This window comes from Artibeus jamaicensis, unplaced genomic scaffold (genome assembly GCF_021234435.1).
Source record: "Artibeus jamaicensis isolate MK-2021 breed Jamaican fruit bat unplaced genomic scaffold, CSHL_Jam_final contig_793, whole genome shotgun sequence".
Lineage (NCBI taxonomy): Eukaryota > Metazoa > Chordata > Mammalia > Chiroptera > Phyllostomidae > Artibeus > Artibeus jamaicensis.
The window spans coordinates 3421385-3437833 of NW_026521975.1; the positions used below are offsets into that span (position 1 = coordinate 3421385).

A 16449-nucleotide genomic window follows, 5' to 3' on the forward strand; every position below is an offset into this window, starting at 1 on the left:
GGTGTGCATTTTCCCATGAACACACCGTAGTTTCTCTCCATAACTTCCAAGTACATCCAATTGATGGCAAGGAACAAATGGACAACCTCGAATCGTTTCCGCCCACTAACTTTTAGGCACAGACTCAGAAGAGGCAAAGTTGATAGGTAACTGCAGTAGCCCAAGTGTGTTTATGATTGGCAAGGATATCGTCTAATGCCCGGGACAAACTCCATGCTGCTTTCGTCTACGGAATCCTGTCACTTAGCACCAGGCCAGGGTGACTTCCACAAAGATGCACTCGGTGGGACAAAGCCAGGCTGTCACTTCCAGTCTGTGAGGAGAGAGGCTGCAGGGACTGCAGCGTGGAGAAGTCACCCCTCCCAGAGCACCTGGAGCTTCTGGCTGATGGGTTTTGGTCCCCACTGTGGGCCAGGCCCATTTAATTAGCGTTTCCTCCTGGGATGTGTCGAGAACAGAATCACTCCATCCGATTCGGCAGGTTCTCCGTGGAGCCCTGCGTCCTGCAACAAGCAGACTAGAATCTGTAGACAGTCCCTAAAACCAAGTGAACATTTAGAGATGTGACCTTCAACTGAAAAATGACAACAACTCTACTGCATAGAGTGCAGCTAGGACCAAATGTGTTCACGGCCTCCGGTCAAGGAGACCCATGCTGGGCAGCACCAGCCTGAAAGCTTGTTAGCAAAGCAGAATCTCAGATCCACCCTGGACTCCCTGTATCAGAGTCGTGATTAATAAGGCCCCTCTATGAGAAGACTTGTATAAGAAGCACTGTTCTGAGAGACACGGGGTGTGCTGATGGTGCCTGGAGGGGGTGCCCCATCCCATAGTGGCTCCCTCTCTCCAGGCCTGCACCTCTAGGTGGGGGAGGCACTGCCTTCAAGATTAGAGGAAGAGTTCTCGGTACTTAAAACCTATAAGGATGCCCTTCATCCCCAGTGAGCATTCAGTAAACATGGGCTGTGGGAGCAGCCTGGCCCAACACACCTGGACTGGGCTGAAGGCTGTGAGGTGGGCTCAGGGCCAGTGTGGGGGTGCTGGGGTGCATCTGGCTTCATGAGACGGTCAAGGGAAAGGAGGAGTGACTGATGAATTCCAGAAGGTGAGAACAGAAAGAACGGCGAGTTAGAGAAAATAAAATGAAATCCAACGGAGACCAGATGAGGAATCCCACTGACCCCTTTTCAGGGCAGGAAACAGGGGCCAGACGTGCAGCCCCACACCAAGCCAGAACAATAGTGTAAAAGGTTCTAGAGGTAGCCTTCCTGGTTACCAGGTGTGAAACATGTAAGCAGAGACACTTGCACCTGTGGCATTTCTTAGCACTACGCAGAAAATACCAAGGCAACCAGGTTGCTGGACAGTGTGACGTGAAGGGATAGATCTTATTTTGGTTCATTGTCCCACCTCCCAGTGCTGCTTCGAGACTGAAACCCATGTGCGTGGGCACAGTTCCTTCAGCTGGAGACGGAAGTCTCCCTGGTGACACGGACACAAGGGGTTACACGGCCCTGTCTGTGTAGGGCAGGCTTCTGTGGGAGGCAAGTGCCAGATGTAAGTGGTTTTTAAAGTGACTTTGAGCAAATCTGGACCCAGAGAGTGCTGACTAGAGCCTGTGAGGAAAAGAGCCCATGCACACACGAGCACCAGGATGGCTGCGGGGGACCACGCACTGGTTCCACAGGGTCGCAGCCGTGCCAGAGGGGCGGTCTGGCTGGCCCACCATGACTGTGGGTGCCCTCAGCAGGCGACATCTGGAGAATTATCAGAATTCCACCTTGCAGCTCTTAAGGCAAGTTACACCATATCTGCGACGACATCACAAACAGTCTGTGAAGTGGGTGCAATTCCTACTTAATGTTCCCATTTTCCCTAAGAGGAGCCTGAGCAGCAGAACCAAGTCAGTTCAGATCTCTGGCTTTCTCAAGGTCACTCTCATAATGGCCACATGGTCCAGTCCCAAGCGAGCATCAGAATCATGTGTGAGGGTGTTAAAGTGCAGACTGCTGGGCCCATCCCAGAGCTTCTGATTCAGGGGGTTGGCATTGGTGGCACAGCCTGAGAATCTGTGTTTCCAACAAGTTCCCAGGTGTTGCTGTTGCTAGTAGCCCAGGGACCACATACTGAGAATCACCCCTGTAAGCAAAGGCAGATTGTCTGAGGATCCTGTTCCAGCACAGGCACTGACTCAGAGGTGGGGTGGGCCCAAGCATGTACATTTAGAATAAGCCCCAGCTGGTCCATGGACCTGTCTGAACAGCAAGGCCCCAGTGCTTAGGGCTCGGGTCCCAGAGCCCTGCCCCTCCTGCTGTGCAGCCTTCACCACCTATATTGAAGCAGAGAGCAGACAGTGTCTGCTATTGTCTACAGGACCTGCCCATTACTGCCACTCTGAATTCTAGGCCTGCCTGTTCATTCTCAGCTGGCTTGAGTACCCAGTGTGACCCTGAGCCTGTATGTGCAGAGTTAACTCTGAGGATGTGCCCTCCTGGAGAGGTTGAGTCCCAGGACACTGCATTTCCTTCAGGGTTCCTGTGCGGGACTTCCCATCCTCTTCACCTTTTCGTTGGAGTCATATCCCCCTGCCCCTACCAGGTAGTAAGGAGACTGGCACTGCTCGCAGCCATTCTCTCCTGTCCAAGTCCTTCGTGACTCCACATCATCACCTGGACAGAGGAGTCCCCTCATGAGCGCCCCCTGCCGGCTAACTGAGGAAGAAGAAACAGGGTTTGGGTATAGAAAAGGGAAATAGAGCGGGAGGCAGAGCAGGAACAGAGGCATTTGCACTGCAGTTTTGATGGAAAGAATAAACTGAAGAGAAGTAAATTCAGACCTAAATGCTGAGCCTGTTGGGAGCAGGGAGCTGAGAAACTAGAATGAGGAGCAGTTGGCTGAGAGGTAGGACTGTCTCAGGAGGAAAGGGTCACCAACAGGCCCAGTCAGAACACAGGGAACCGTTGCCTTTTGGATGGAGAGGCAGACATTCAAACAAAAGCACTGTCTCTGAGCAGGCATGGAGGCAGAGTGCTTCCAGGGAGAGCTGACAGGGTTCTGGGACCTGAGAGACCTCTGTTCGAACCCCTGATGGACGGCTCATAACCCTGGTGAGTCAATTACTTTTTCAGGACCTCCACATTCCTGTGAAATAGGCACGATACAAGCTAACCTGCAGGGTCATTGGGAGAATTATAAACATGTATGTACACTCCTGGATGCCATCTCACAGACATGTGGTAAATGGCGCCTTGATTATGAATGATACATGCGTAGACCTTGAGCACCTGGTGAAAATCCTGGGAAGGATAGTCTGGAGTGCCTCCAGTGGGTAAGGGATGGGAAAAGAAATGAATTTAAACACGCAAAATGGCATAATGTTATTTTTATTTAGTCTGCTGCATTATTTTATTCTAAAAGTACAAAAGTGTTTTTAAGAGTTTCCCTTGTAAGCTCTGTCTCCCCCAGTAATTTTTCCCGTGTGGCCTTAAGTCCCTGGAATACAATCTCTTGCACAAGGTATTCAGGAAACTGACCTTGACTGCTAAGCACAGCCCAGCCCCCAAGGGGCTTTAGTCTAGTGGCAGAAAGGGAGAATCAGATGGATAAATGCGAAGTGATGGTGATGTGACAACTACTATGGCACTGCATGTATGGAAGCCCAGAAGCACTGAAGCAGGAGTTCCTCCAAAGGGGAGTAACCCTGCCAGGGAGCCAGGGAGGTGAGGGCAGACTTTAGTTTTCCAGGAAGCTCGGGAGGTTGGTGGGGTGGGGGGAGGGAGAGGCCAGTTCAGGAGCAGGCAGTGAAGTGGGCAGAACTGCGGAGGCCGTGGAAGGGGTGCGGCAGGGGAGTGTGCAGGAGGGCACACAGCAGTCCCACTGCGCCATGCTAACAATGTTTGAATTCTACTTGTCCTGTGAGTGGTATAAAGCCACTGGAGGATCCTCGTTTGTCATAGTGTTTTAATTTTTATTTTTTGTATGTGACAAAAAATTCAAGCAACATGGAAAAGGAAGGTGGTGAACAGTGATTTCCCCTCCCACTCTAGACCCCCTAGTTAGGGGCAACTGCTCTTCTTGTCACAGGCAGACATGTTTCTGGTAACTGATGGATTTTAATCATGGAAATGACAGAGGCTGGACCTATGGGCAAGCAGAGAGGTAGGGGGTGGCTAGTGAGGGAGGTTTTGGTGAAAGGAGAGGCTAAGTCACCACATAAATGAGGAGGAGAGAAGAGAATTAGGATGGACTCCCACATTCTTTTTTTTTTAAAATTTATTTAATTGTTGTTCAACTAGTTTTCTTTTACTTCCATCCCAGCCCACCCCCAGCCCTCCCACCTCCCTCCCATTTCCACCCCCCCCCTTAGTTTTTGTCCATGTGTCCTTTATACTTGTTCCTATAAATCCTTCCCCTTTTCCCCCTGAGATTCCCTTCCCTCTCCCCTCTGGTCACTGTCAGCCTGTTCTCTATTTCAGTGTCTTTGGTTATATTTTTGCTTGCTTGTTTCTTTTGTTGTTTAGGTTCCTGTTAAAGGTGAGATCATATGGTATATGTCAACAGTACTTGGTGACTCGCGGGACATCAAGTATGAAGGAGAAGGAGAGGTAGAGTTGATGATGACCCCAGCTTTCTGGATCTGTTTACTCTGTACACTACGGTCTCAATAACTGAGCTGGAGATTGTGGTTTAGCCTGCTGTGTCCTTTTCTGTCTTTTACTGATCATTCATCGAGTTTTAACCCACATGGCTGTCCCCTGGAGACTCCATCTTCTGGCCTCCCTAGTGGCTCCCTGAGACCTGTGATTCTGCTTTTGGGTCACAGGGATATGAAGAAGTGACATGCTGGCATCTGGGTCATATTCTATAAAGAAGCTGCATGCTCTCTACTTTCTCTCCTTCTCGTTCCCTCAGGTGGAAATGTGCTCCTGCCTGCATCAGCCTTGAACACAAAGGCTTTGGGAATAATGGAGCAGAGGCACATGGCAAACTCTGGGCCTCTCAGTTTTGGACCATTATATGAAAGAAAAATGTCCCTCTATGTAATTTATTCCATAGTTATATAAGGAGGGCCCCCCAAAATGGAATTTATTTATAAACGATTGTGGGAGTGACTTTCCTCACAAGTCCCCCTGAGTGCCACGGATGAAGAGTAAATATGACCAAGACATGATGTGATCTGCTTGGGGAGAAGTGAGCAGTGGCCAGTTTCTCAGGGGAAAAAGGCCAGCATTGGCCAGTTTCTCTGAGGACAAAAAGGCCTCAAGCACTCTCCTCCAGGGCCTTTTATTGGGTTGTAATACACAGGAATACAGGGCAGCAAGAATCAAACAGTAGATAACATTTCAAAGAAATCTGAGGGCTTAGTGTGAGTCAGAGTCTGTCAGGAACAGAGTTTTAGGGTTTCTTGCTCGAGCCCTTAATGTATGAATGAAAACACTCTTAGTAGAGCAGATTTCACAGGTTTATCAGGAAGTCTTTGTGATGCCAGATTTTTCCCCAGGACACTTTCTAGCAAGGCAAGGAGCTGCACCTCTCCCCAACAGATATTCAGGCTTAAGGGGATTAGAGCCAAGAAGTACTTCTCCCAAAGGACATGGGGACTCAGGCTATGTCAAAGCTGAGGAGCAAGAGTCCATTGCTCCCTCTTTGTTGCAGTCCCCCAAGTCCTTCCATGGAGGCCTTGGAAGGCCTCCAAGTCTGGCTTAGATTGCCCCCTACTGTGAGGGGTCTTACCTGTCATTGACTTCCAACCAAGCTTTGGGGGCAGGGAGAGGAAACTGAGGCAGCATTTGCTACCAGAGACAAGCTTTGTCTCCTGTGGCTCACATTCCAGAGGTAGTCCCCCACCCTTAGCCACAAGGGATCGAGATATAATTCCTAGAACCAGGCAGAGCAGTCTACAACAAACAATTGTGTATTTCTTACATGTTTAAACTTCAGTCACCTTCAAAGTACTCTCCATTTGATGCAATACACTTATCAAGACATTTTTTCCACTGCTCAAAACAGTTTTTGAACTTGTCTACTTTGATGCCTTTTAGTGCTTCTGCTATTTTTTGTTTCACTTCTTCCACATCAGCAAAATGTTTGCATTTGAGGATTTTTTCATCCAGGGAAACAAAAAAAGGCACTTGGAGTGAGACCTGGTGAATAGGGATGGTGGGACACAGGGGTCATGCTGTTTTGGTAAAACACACACACACACACACACACACACACACACACGCACACACATAACTGCTGAACATTCAGTGCAGTGTGGGCAGGTGCACTTGTAAATGGCCCATCATGAAATGGGCAAACACATCGAGTCTTCAAAAATAAATCACAGAAGCTGAATGCAGTCTCTCACAACAACACCAGCTGGTACACTGATACAGATGGGTTCCTAGCAAGAACACCAGAACAAGTGTTCCCCACTAGAACACTCACCTAGTGGGGAAGCCTGTACTGCAAGGGGAAAGCCCTCCAGAAGATACTTCCTGATTTTTTGGTTCCCCCCCCCCTTCATGTAAACCCATACATCAAGGACCTCTTTGTTATAGCAGCTTAACTTGGACTAATTTAGGTATATAGAAGAAACAGAGATTTTGTTTTGTTTTGTTTTGCTCTGAGGTTGGAGTTTGGGGTGGGTGGAGATAAAACGGTTAGACCATGAAGAGCTGTACTGCCTATAGTTTACCACAAAGTTACCCCAAGAGAGACCGGGGCTAGAGTCATGGACCTGGGTGGAGTGGCTTAGGCGGTGGTTAAAGATGAGTGGTAGACAACAGAGATCATGAAAAACAAGAGGAAAAAAAAGCCTAGAGCAGCATCTAGGACAAATACTTGAAGGAGAGAGATGCTTCATTTTTATGTTACAATTATTTGCTAATATACCTATTTTCTCAACTGATTATAATCTTTGAATTCATGAATTATAGCTTTCTCAGACCTGAATAACACCCCTGGAACACTTTATTTATGCAGAAAAATGTTCAAAATTCTTTTAAGAATAGCACTCTTGGAAATTTTTGTATTTTAGCAATAGATGTGCTTTCAATTTTCCTGTTCATGACTGTAGACTCAGGCCGTCCCAAGTCTGCCTTTAGGTGCTGGGATTTGAAGGGAAGATCACAAGCATACATGGGTGGTAGGCCAGGGGGACTGTGGCAGACTTGAGAGAGTTTGCCCCCAGTGTGCCCAGGTGAAGAGGCAGTTGCCATTCAGTCAAAAGAAAAACAACATAATAAAAAATGGACAAAAAGACACTTCACAAAAGAAGATATCCAAAGAGATGGTTAGTACATAAAAAATGCTTGGCATCACCAGTGACCAGAGAACTGCTAATTAGAGCCATAATGAGATACTCCTCACACCTACAAGAATGGCTAAAGCAACAAGAAAATATTACAACAATACCAAATGTTGGTGAGAATATGGAGGAACTGAAACTCTCAACATCGTTGGGGCTAGTGTCAAATGGTACAACCATTTTGAGAACTGTCTGGCAATGTTAAGTCCAGTCTTAGTTACTCTGTCCTGACTGGAAGCAGAGTCTGGGCAGGGATAGGTGGTGAAAGCTCCCAGGTGACTCTAGCAGGCTTCCGCCCCTTCCACGGGAACCCCTGACAAAGAACGAAGGTCCTCAGTAAACAAGAATTATGCAGGTGGTCGCCCAGAGCTGCCTCTGGAAAATGCCATTAGTATTTGCAGCATGTGATTGATTTGGGGCCACTAGCAGTCTTCTGATTACAATTTTAGCTTTCTAGGTAGATCTGCCTATAAAAAGATATATTTCTCACTATAAATTAATCACCGGTATTTCCTTTTCTAGATCAGGCTGTAGCAGACACGGTTAAAAGATGTTTCCCAGACAGAGCCATTCTCAGTGTACTAATGAGGAAAACAGAAGAAGCTGGGCACCAGCGATGCCACCACGGTCCATGCCCACACTTTGCTGCCAGCCTGGTCTCTCCCTCCGGAATCGTTGTCTGATCAGGGGAACTCTGATCACATTCTTCATCATCAGATATTTTATAAAAGAAAACAGTGCACTAAAGACCAGATTGTTGAAACCTAGGAAGTCTTCACAAAGTTACTTGCAATGTTGGATTGGTCTAGTTATCATCTTCGTCAGAATTAACTTCCTAAAGACTTGCCATTTGGCTGAAAAACTGTAATTTTGGTCAAAAAATGATCTGCATATTACAAAAGCATACATCGGAATTTATATATTATTTTGTTTAAATAAACTGCCAAATTGAGCAAACAGACTGTTAGTACCCGTGAATACCTACGTGTGGACCTGGTGGTATCTGGGGCTAGCTGAATGAGTAATTCACAGTGACATTAGACAAGAAAAACCAAATGTTAGCCCTGACTGGGTTGCGAACCCACCTCTGTACTCCGAACCCTCTAGCACCTTACTAAGTACGCTGGATTGAAATTACCTGGTTATGTGTCCATCTCTCCAACACACAGGTTTCTCTGAGGTCAGAGACTGTGTCACATCCCTCTATCACTCTGGGCACGCAAACGGGAATGTCTCCTGGGTTCAATCAAGTTTATAAAATGAAGCAGTAAATGCTTCACATTCCACGAGCTCAGCCCTGGGCTGGGCTCAAGATACAAAGAAAAAAAAAAGGGGGGATCTGTGTACATGAGAAACTCCCAAGGGGAGGTGACTATATCTGCATCTGCATAATTTGTCTGTGATTTTCACTGAAAGTACATATTTTGCAAGATGCTCTTCAGCAATTTTCAAGTTAGATGTATATAGCATGTCATGTCTTCCTCTTGCTTTTCGTTATCTCCCTGAGACACCAGTTGAGATCTTACAACACAAAGGCAGCATGTGGTAACAGTGGAATGAGATAAGGACCCAGCTCTGTTATTCCTCACAGTTATATGACGTGGGCTTTGCTCTCACTCTCTATAAACATGATTTATTCAGCATTCAAATGGTGGTGGTATTATCTAGCTTACCTTTCTCCTAGGGTTATTGTCAAGATCAAGTGAAATTTTATGTGAAAGGGCCTTCTAAACTGCATGCCACTGTAAACATTAGATTTATGAAGTTACCATAAATCTAATGGAGACAGATGACTCAAAATTTCAAGAAGCTGCTTGTCCTCAGGGTAAGTTAGGAGCAGCCCTTGGTATCCTGAGTTACTCTAATAGGTCAGTTCGTGCTAGTTAAGGATTAAACCCATAGACTTAAAATATCAACATTAAGATCTATCTGAAAGAATTATCTTTATTCATAAAGGAAGGAAGGAATACTTTAGAGGATTACAAAACAGACATTTCCACATAAAATAATTAAAACGTGCTATGTGTATAGATATCAAAGAATTTTATAAATATCAAAAAATGTGTTGCCGCCAAGTGGAATACATCATTGTCTCAAAGAGAGTAGCAGTTTTGGAGACTTGTAGCTGGTAATGTATTTTCCATGGCAACCAACTCAGTCTCTGGTATGCTTAAAAGTGTTAGCAGTTTTGTTGTTACTGTGCATGGGTAAGCACCTATTTGAGGTAAAAACTAAAAGGACTTCAGAACATCACATTCATTGAAATAAACGTAATCATGGCTGGTGATACCCCTGGTGTGAATTTTTCCCAGCCCAGAGCAAATATCATTTCCCTAAAGGAGGGGCAGGCAATTCCCAGACCTAGCTGTGCTGAGTGGTTGGTCCTGCAAAGAAAGCACTATGTTTGAAGCTATATTGCCACACTCAAGTTCTGATAGCACACTAAATCTACAAGATTTTACCTTCTCTGAAACAACACTTCCTGCGGCCCCACACGAGAGGCTAGGGCAGGACGGTGCCTGTGGGGTCACTGTCCCTGCCAGCAAGTTGTTGCACAACTGAATGGGAAGAATCTCCTCTGTCGATCAGAGAGAATTTGGCATTCCACAAGTTTTGATATGTTATGTTTTACTTTCACTCAAGTCAACATATTTTCTGCTTCCCTTGGTGCTTCCTCTTTGACCTACATGTTATTTAAAAGTATGTTTAATTTCCAAATGTTTGGAGTCTTCCAGGTATTCTCATAGTATTGATTTATAATCTAATTACGGTCCAAAACATTTTGTATGATTTTAATTCTTTTATATTACCTGAGGTTTGTTTCATGGCTTAAACTGTGGTCTATGTTGCCTAATGTTCCATGTACATTTGAAAGGGATTCGTTTTGGGTGGAGTGTTCCTAATGTCAGCTAGGTCAAGTTGATTGATGACACTGTTCAGGTGAAACAGTGAATTTTTTTATTTATTTTTAAGTATTTTATTTATTTATTTTTGCAGTGATGGGAAGGGAAGGAGAAAGAGAGGGAGAGAAACATTAGTGTGTGGTTGTGTCTCATGCACCCCTCCACCAGGGATGTATCCCACAACCGAGGCATGTGCCCTGACTGGGCATTGAACCAGTGACCCTTTGGTTTGTATGCCTGCACTCAACCCACTTAGCTACAGCCAGGGCTGTTCAGGTTTTTTTTTCTTAATTTTTTAATCCTCACTCATTGCTTTTAAGAGAAAGAGGAAGGGAGAGAGAAAAATATTGATCAGCTGCCTTTAACATGGGTCCAGATCAGGCATGGTACGTGCCCAGGCCAGGAATCAAACCCACGACCTTTCAGTTACCAGCCAATCCTCCAACCAATTGAGCCACAGTAGCCAGGGCACCATTTAGGTCTTTTATCTCCCTCTTGACTTTCTGCCTGCATGTTCTATTGATACTGAGAGAGAAATGCTAATGTCTCAGTTGGTAATTGTGGGTTTGTCTGTTTCTCATTTTAGTCCTATCAGCTTTTTGCTTCATGTGATTTGAAACTCCATTATTATGCACACAGCTATTTAGTATTGCTATGTCTTTTCAGTAAACTGATTCTTTTATCATTATGTAACGGCCATCTTCATCCTTGGTAATATTACAGGTGTGAAGTTTACTTTGTGTGATGTTAACAGAGATACTCCAACTATTCTTTTGATTGGTGTTAGCACAATATATCTTTTTTTTCTATCCCTTAACTGTAAAGTTATCTGTCTTTATTTTTGAAGTGGTTTTATCTGGTGTGCTTAGAAGAGATATTTTTATAAATCAGAAAATACCCATTATTTTTATGATCCCAAGATTAGTTATTTTTTTCTGGGTTATTGCCTTAGTTTTTGCATTTTGACTCAGCTTTTTTAAAGCTAAGAGATAAAAGAAGATAGAAGAATATAATTTGAAATTTAAGGGAATTAGCATGTACTAAACCCCCTCTCTTCTGCCAAGTACTCTGTAGACCCTTTGCTCTCAGTCACTTACTGTTACAGGACTTCTCCCCAACCTACTGACAGAGGCAGTTGCAGCCCCACAGTGCAGGTTGCTAGTAGCCCCCCATTTTCACTCTCCCCTTCTCCCATAGTAATAAAATAATATCTGAGAAGGTATTAAAGCACATTTCCTAGTCTCCCTTTTGATGAAATTTGCCTTGGGACTCCGTTCTGGCTAATGAGATCTATGCTGAAGTATAGTTCCTAGAAACCTTCCTCCAGAGAGAGCTGACCTGCTGTTTCTTTGCTCATTCCCTCCTGCACCCCACTCCCCGGAATGCGGAGATGATGTCTGTGGAGCCACCACCAACCTGGACCATGAGGGAAAGGACCTCAGTCTTGAGTGTAGGACAGCGAGCTGTAAGAAGCTTGGGCCCATGTGAGCTCTGTGGAGCAGAAGCATGCCTACTCCTGGGTGTTCCTCCTGACTTTTATATACGAGAGAAGTAAAAATCTACCTTGAGTAGCTACTACTTTTTTGGGGGAGTTTGTATTTTGTCCCTGAACCCAACCCCCCTGGGTTAGTCTAGGATCAATGAACATCATACTGTGTTACAGAATCACTCTCTACCACATGTTTGGCTAGATTCATACCAGCACTTTTTATGGTTCTGTGTCAAAATCATATAGAATTAGAGGAAAGGGCAATTTTATTTTGTTTACCAGATTTTCCAATTTACTAAATTAAAAATTAAAAAAAAATAATTTGGTGGTGGGGCTGAGTGCCATGGAAATCTTACACACTCTGTGTGGAAGATGGAGACCTGGGTTGAGATCTGCCTCTGTCCCATACCAGGTGTGTGCTTGGGGAAGGCATTTAATCTGTCTGAGCCTCAATTTCCTATAAAACAAGGACACCAACACCTACTTCAGTGAGCTGTTGGAATGAATAAATAAAATGTTTGGGACAGAGTTTGGTAAGTACTAAGCGTGATGTAAATATATAGGGTTATGATGATAAAGTTGGAAGACAAATGTCATGTATAACCCTGACAGGTAAAATCATCTCACAAATGCCCTCACAGTGGCATTTGTATGTATGTGTGGGTTTCTAGTTACAGATGAGAATAAACTGAAAAATCCATTCTAGTTAGTAACTTAAAAACAAATATACAACAATTTGTGGTATATTGACACCAACATAGATTCCTATCATACCTTCATGTCAAAGCTATCAGAATTCTTTAATATCTCTTTGCTATATTATAGAGCATCCAGGTTTTTGTTTGTTTTGCTGTGTTTCAATAGGCTGACTTTAATCAAAATATGGATTTAATCTTTAGTTTTCTGTATAAAACCTGAAACACTCTGCCAGAATGATTGCTTTGTTTAATATTGCTTTCTGTTTTAAAACTATATTTATACTAAGCATTTTTAAAGTATTTAGTAGAGATGAAAATTCAAGGTCATCTTAAGTCTAAAGCTGGCAGAAAGATAAAAACTCAATGGATCTGGCTTGGGGTGGGAATAGGCAGAGCGCATGTTGTAATAAGTTTGAGAGAGGAAGGGGGCTACGAGATGATGATGGAAGCCACCTGTCTACCCATCGTCATTGGGGCCTGGGGAGCAGTGGCAGGTAAATAAGACCAGAAGGATTACAGCTGGGGTGACTGAGAACCTCTAAGATGAGTGGCCATTTCATACCACATTCAAGAAGTCATGAAGTCATGGCTGTGAGCAGCCCAGAGGCTGGCAGTGGAGTTGGTGTTGTTTCAGCTCCAGGGTGCACGTATATCTCAGTGGGACTGCCATCTGGCCAGCAGAACAGCAGGGCCCACGAGGAATAGCTTTTTCCTCTGAACCTAGCTACGTACTGCATGTATTTTTCTGTCTGGTGGACTTCACCTAATGTGCATTTTTTTAAGGCTTGGATTTTCTAAGAAGCCAGCTTTACCGGAGAGAGGATCATAAACATCCACCTGATGTCAGGTACTGTATTTTTCAGACCATAAGATGCACCTAGGTTTTAGTGGAGGAAAACAGGAAAAAAATTTTTGAAGCAAAAAGTGTGGTAAAATATTTAAAACATAAATAACATAATATTTCACCAATATAAATGTAAACAGAACTCAACAGCAGCATTAACAACCATTATTCCTCCCAAATTTGTGGGGGTGTGGTCTTATAGTCTGAAAATACGGTAACAACTTGAAGCCTAACATCTCAAAAGGAACTCTGCTCCTAGGACAAACTCTTATAAATTTATTTCAGCATTTACACATGTGAGTGACCCTTCAACTGATTCAACATTTGACTTACAAATGTGGAGAATGACAGTCTATCCAAAGACCAAGGCTCATATTTTAAGAATTACAGTTTCTAAGAAATTCTAAAATGTGAAAAAAATCAAATATAAACCTATTACTAGCCATTTTGCCCCCCTTTCCTGAATGTGGTGCTGGATCCTGGTTTCCTGGAGATCCATGTTCCCTTTCACTACCTCAAACACTGTCGCTGGGAAAGGCTTTTCCAAGCGTGAACTCAGTGAACGCCAACTCCCAAGACAAGGCAAAAGCCATCACCCTGGGAGGGTGACTTGAGGATAAGACACTTTCAAGAAGATGACCAGAGACCTCTGTCTCCATAGGGAATACAACATAACACAACTTACAGTAATTTTCAGGCACTCTGCAAGGACCCTACTCTTGGACCACAAAAAGCTCCATCTGAACTACTTACTCCCCTCCCTGGTACATATTTGGATATTATCTGTCTCTTCTCAGATGTGTGTGTGGGGTGGCGGGGGGAGTTGAGAGTGAGAGAGATTGATTTAATTTCTTCTTTTTTTTAAAGATTTTATTTATTTATCTTTAGAGGGGAAGGGAAGGAGAGAGGGAGAGAAACGTCAATGTATGGTTGCCTTTCGTGCGCCCCCTGCTGGGAACTGGCCTGCAGGGAACCGGCCTGCAACCCTGGCATGTGCCCTGACTGGGAATCGAACTGCGATTGTCTGGTTTACAGGCCCGCACTCAATCCACTGAGCTACACCAGCCAGGGCTAATTTCTTCTTTATATGGCACTAGACCAAAGGCTCCACAAAGGAGCAGCTGTCTGAGACCAGGGTAGACACATGTAGGAAGGGAAAGAATGAAATTATGGGGCACCATGGGGCTGCAGTTAAGCCCCCATTCAGAGGGCTGCCCTATTGCAGGTTACAGCCTACTTTTTTGCAGCTTCTTCCCTTCTTCCATGTCTGAATTCACAATCATTGTAAGTTCCTAGTTTCTATTTGGCTTGACCATCTCTCTTTATATATAATCATTTGTAAGTCAGGTTTGTAAGCTTAATTCTGTTTCCTGTCAGGGGAATGCTATACAAGTCAAGACACTGGAATTTACAGATTTTTAGTTAACATTGAGCCCACACTCCCCTGTCTTTCTTCTGTCACAAATGCAGTCTCTACAGAGGCCCAGGTGCTTGCTGCTGCAGTGTCTGCTAGTGCTGGATGTAGGGCTGAGTGGCCAGGGCTGTGGGACTGCCAAGGCCATTCACCCTCCCTGCACCACCCTGCGACTTTTTCATTTAGCAAGCAATTTCTGCTTCTATTCTTAGCACTAATGCAGAAATGAAATAAGACTTAAATATATTTTAAAAACCTCAATGTAATCTTTGTGAGGCTCCTGATGCATTTAGAAGCTTCTGGAAAGGACAGAGGAAGCTGCCCTGGATTCAGCCCACCTTGCCCAAATGGGTCAGGATGGCACTTCCGGATCCATAGCTTGGCCACAGGGGTGCAGACATCTCTGTAGGGAAGGACTCACCCTAAGGTGGAAGATTTCCTCTCTGTTTCCAGATGGAAGGTGCTACAAACCTAATAGTTATGAGAGTCACCTTCACAGACTGCTTCATCACCAGTCTTATTTCTGACTTTGCTCTTTACAAAGGGGAACAAGGGACAGAGAGGTTAGCCAACCTTCCCTGCTTGACCAGGTAGGTGGGTCACATGCCTGCAAAGTGCATTCTCAGAACCACCTAAACATTCCCCCACTTCAGGGAAAAGCACAGACTTGTGGACCTCAGCTCCTAGGAGCTTCTTGCACAAGCTCTGCCTTGGCTGTTGCTGGCAGACCTTGCTCAGAAAACCTGTGGGGACTCATCCCCAGGACTCCCCAATCGGGCAGCCCAGGTGGAGGTGCTCTGCAGCAGAGGCTGTGAAGGAGAGCTGTTATTTCCTGCTTTCCCACAGGGGCTCTACTCTCCTTAGAGGGGAGAAGCAGCCACTGCTGACCCCTCTCAATGACAAAAGAAGTCACAAAAATAACAATGAAGAAAAAAAATTTAAGGTTAAGAAAAAAGGGGTGGAAATGCTATATTTGGCCATCACTACTCTGTCCACTGCACATCCTCAGGGGCAGGTTCCCCAGAAATGTCTGGCCTTCAGACTCAATCCCAGATGCATGGCTTGCCTGGAGTCAAAGGTGCTAGGGTGGCTGGGACTGTCCCAGTTCCTCTGCTCCTGGAGGGAACGACACCTGCACAGAGGAGGCCATTACCAGGACCACATTGGATGCAGAACTACCACTCTGGGAAGAGAAGAGTGAGCAGGCCAAGGGGAATAGACTATGGGTATTGCACCTTTGCTAACTGCTTCTTGGGGAGAGAGAATAACAAACAGGTCTTCGAGAGAGAAATAGGATCAAGAAAGGGAAGTTAGCAAACACTTGGTCTGATCTTTGACTTTAAGTGAAAGCCCCAGGGTCTGGGGACCATCCCATCGTCTGGGGACCATCCCATCATCTGTGTGGTCTCTTAGGGTTCAGGCTGAACAGCACCATCCAATCAGCAGAAGACTGGGAGTTTCAACATGGACCTCCGCATTTTAATCACCCAAGCTTGTGCTACTGACCTTGTGCTATGTCACAGAGTATTTCATGCAGAGTACAACACAGAAGTGGCAGACAGCCACAGAACATTTGTATGCTTCAGAGAGCACCTCCTGTAGTCCACCTAAGCTGGGCTGCTTCTCTTGGAGCTTTGCCTGCCCAGGGGAAACCTAAACAATCCGCTGCTTGTCACAGCACAAACACAGATGATGGATGGTCTGCCATCTATGAGGAGCAGAGTCAGGGCCTGATTAGCTCCACTGTGAACTGTTACGAAGCTGTCTTTATGACCACAGAGACACAAAAATTATGGCTCCCTGCAAG

At 45.1% G+C, this 16449-nt stretch overlaps 1 protein-coding gene across 3 annotated transcripts in view; it reads right to left on the reverse strand.

Moving 5' to 3' along the window:
- The window catches only part of MTUS2 (microtubule associated scaffold protein 2), a 620738-nt gene that overhangs the window by 41410 nt on the left and 562879 nt on the right, over window positions 1–16449 (reverse strand). The gene's annotated exons all lie outside the window — the stretch shown is intronic.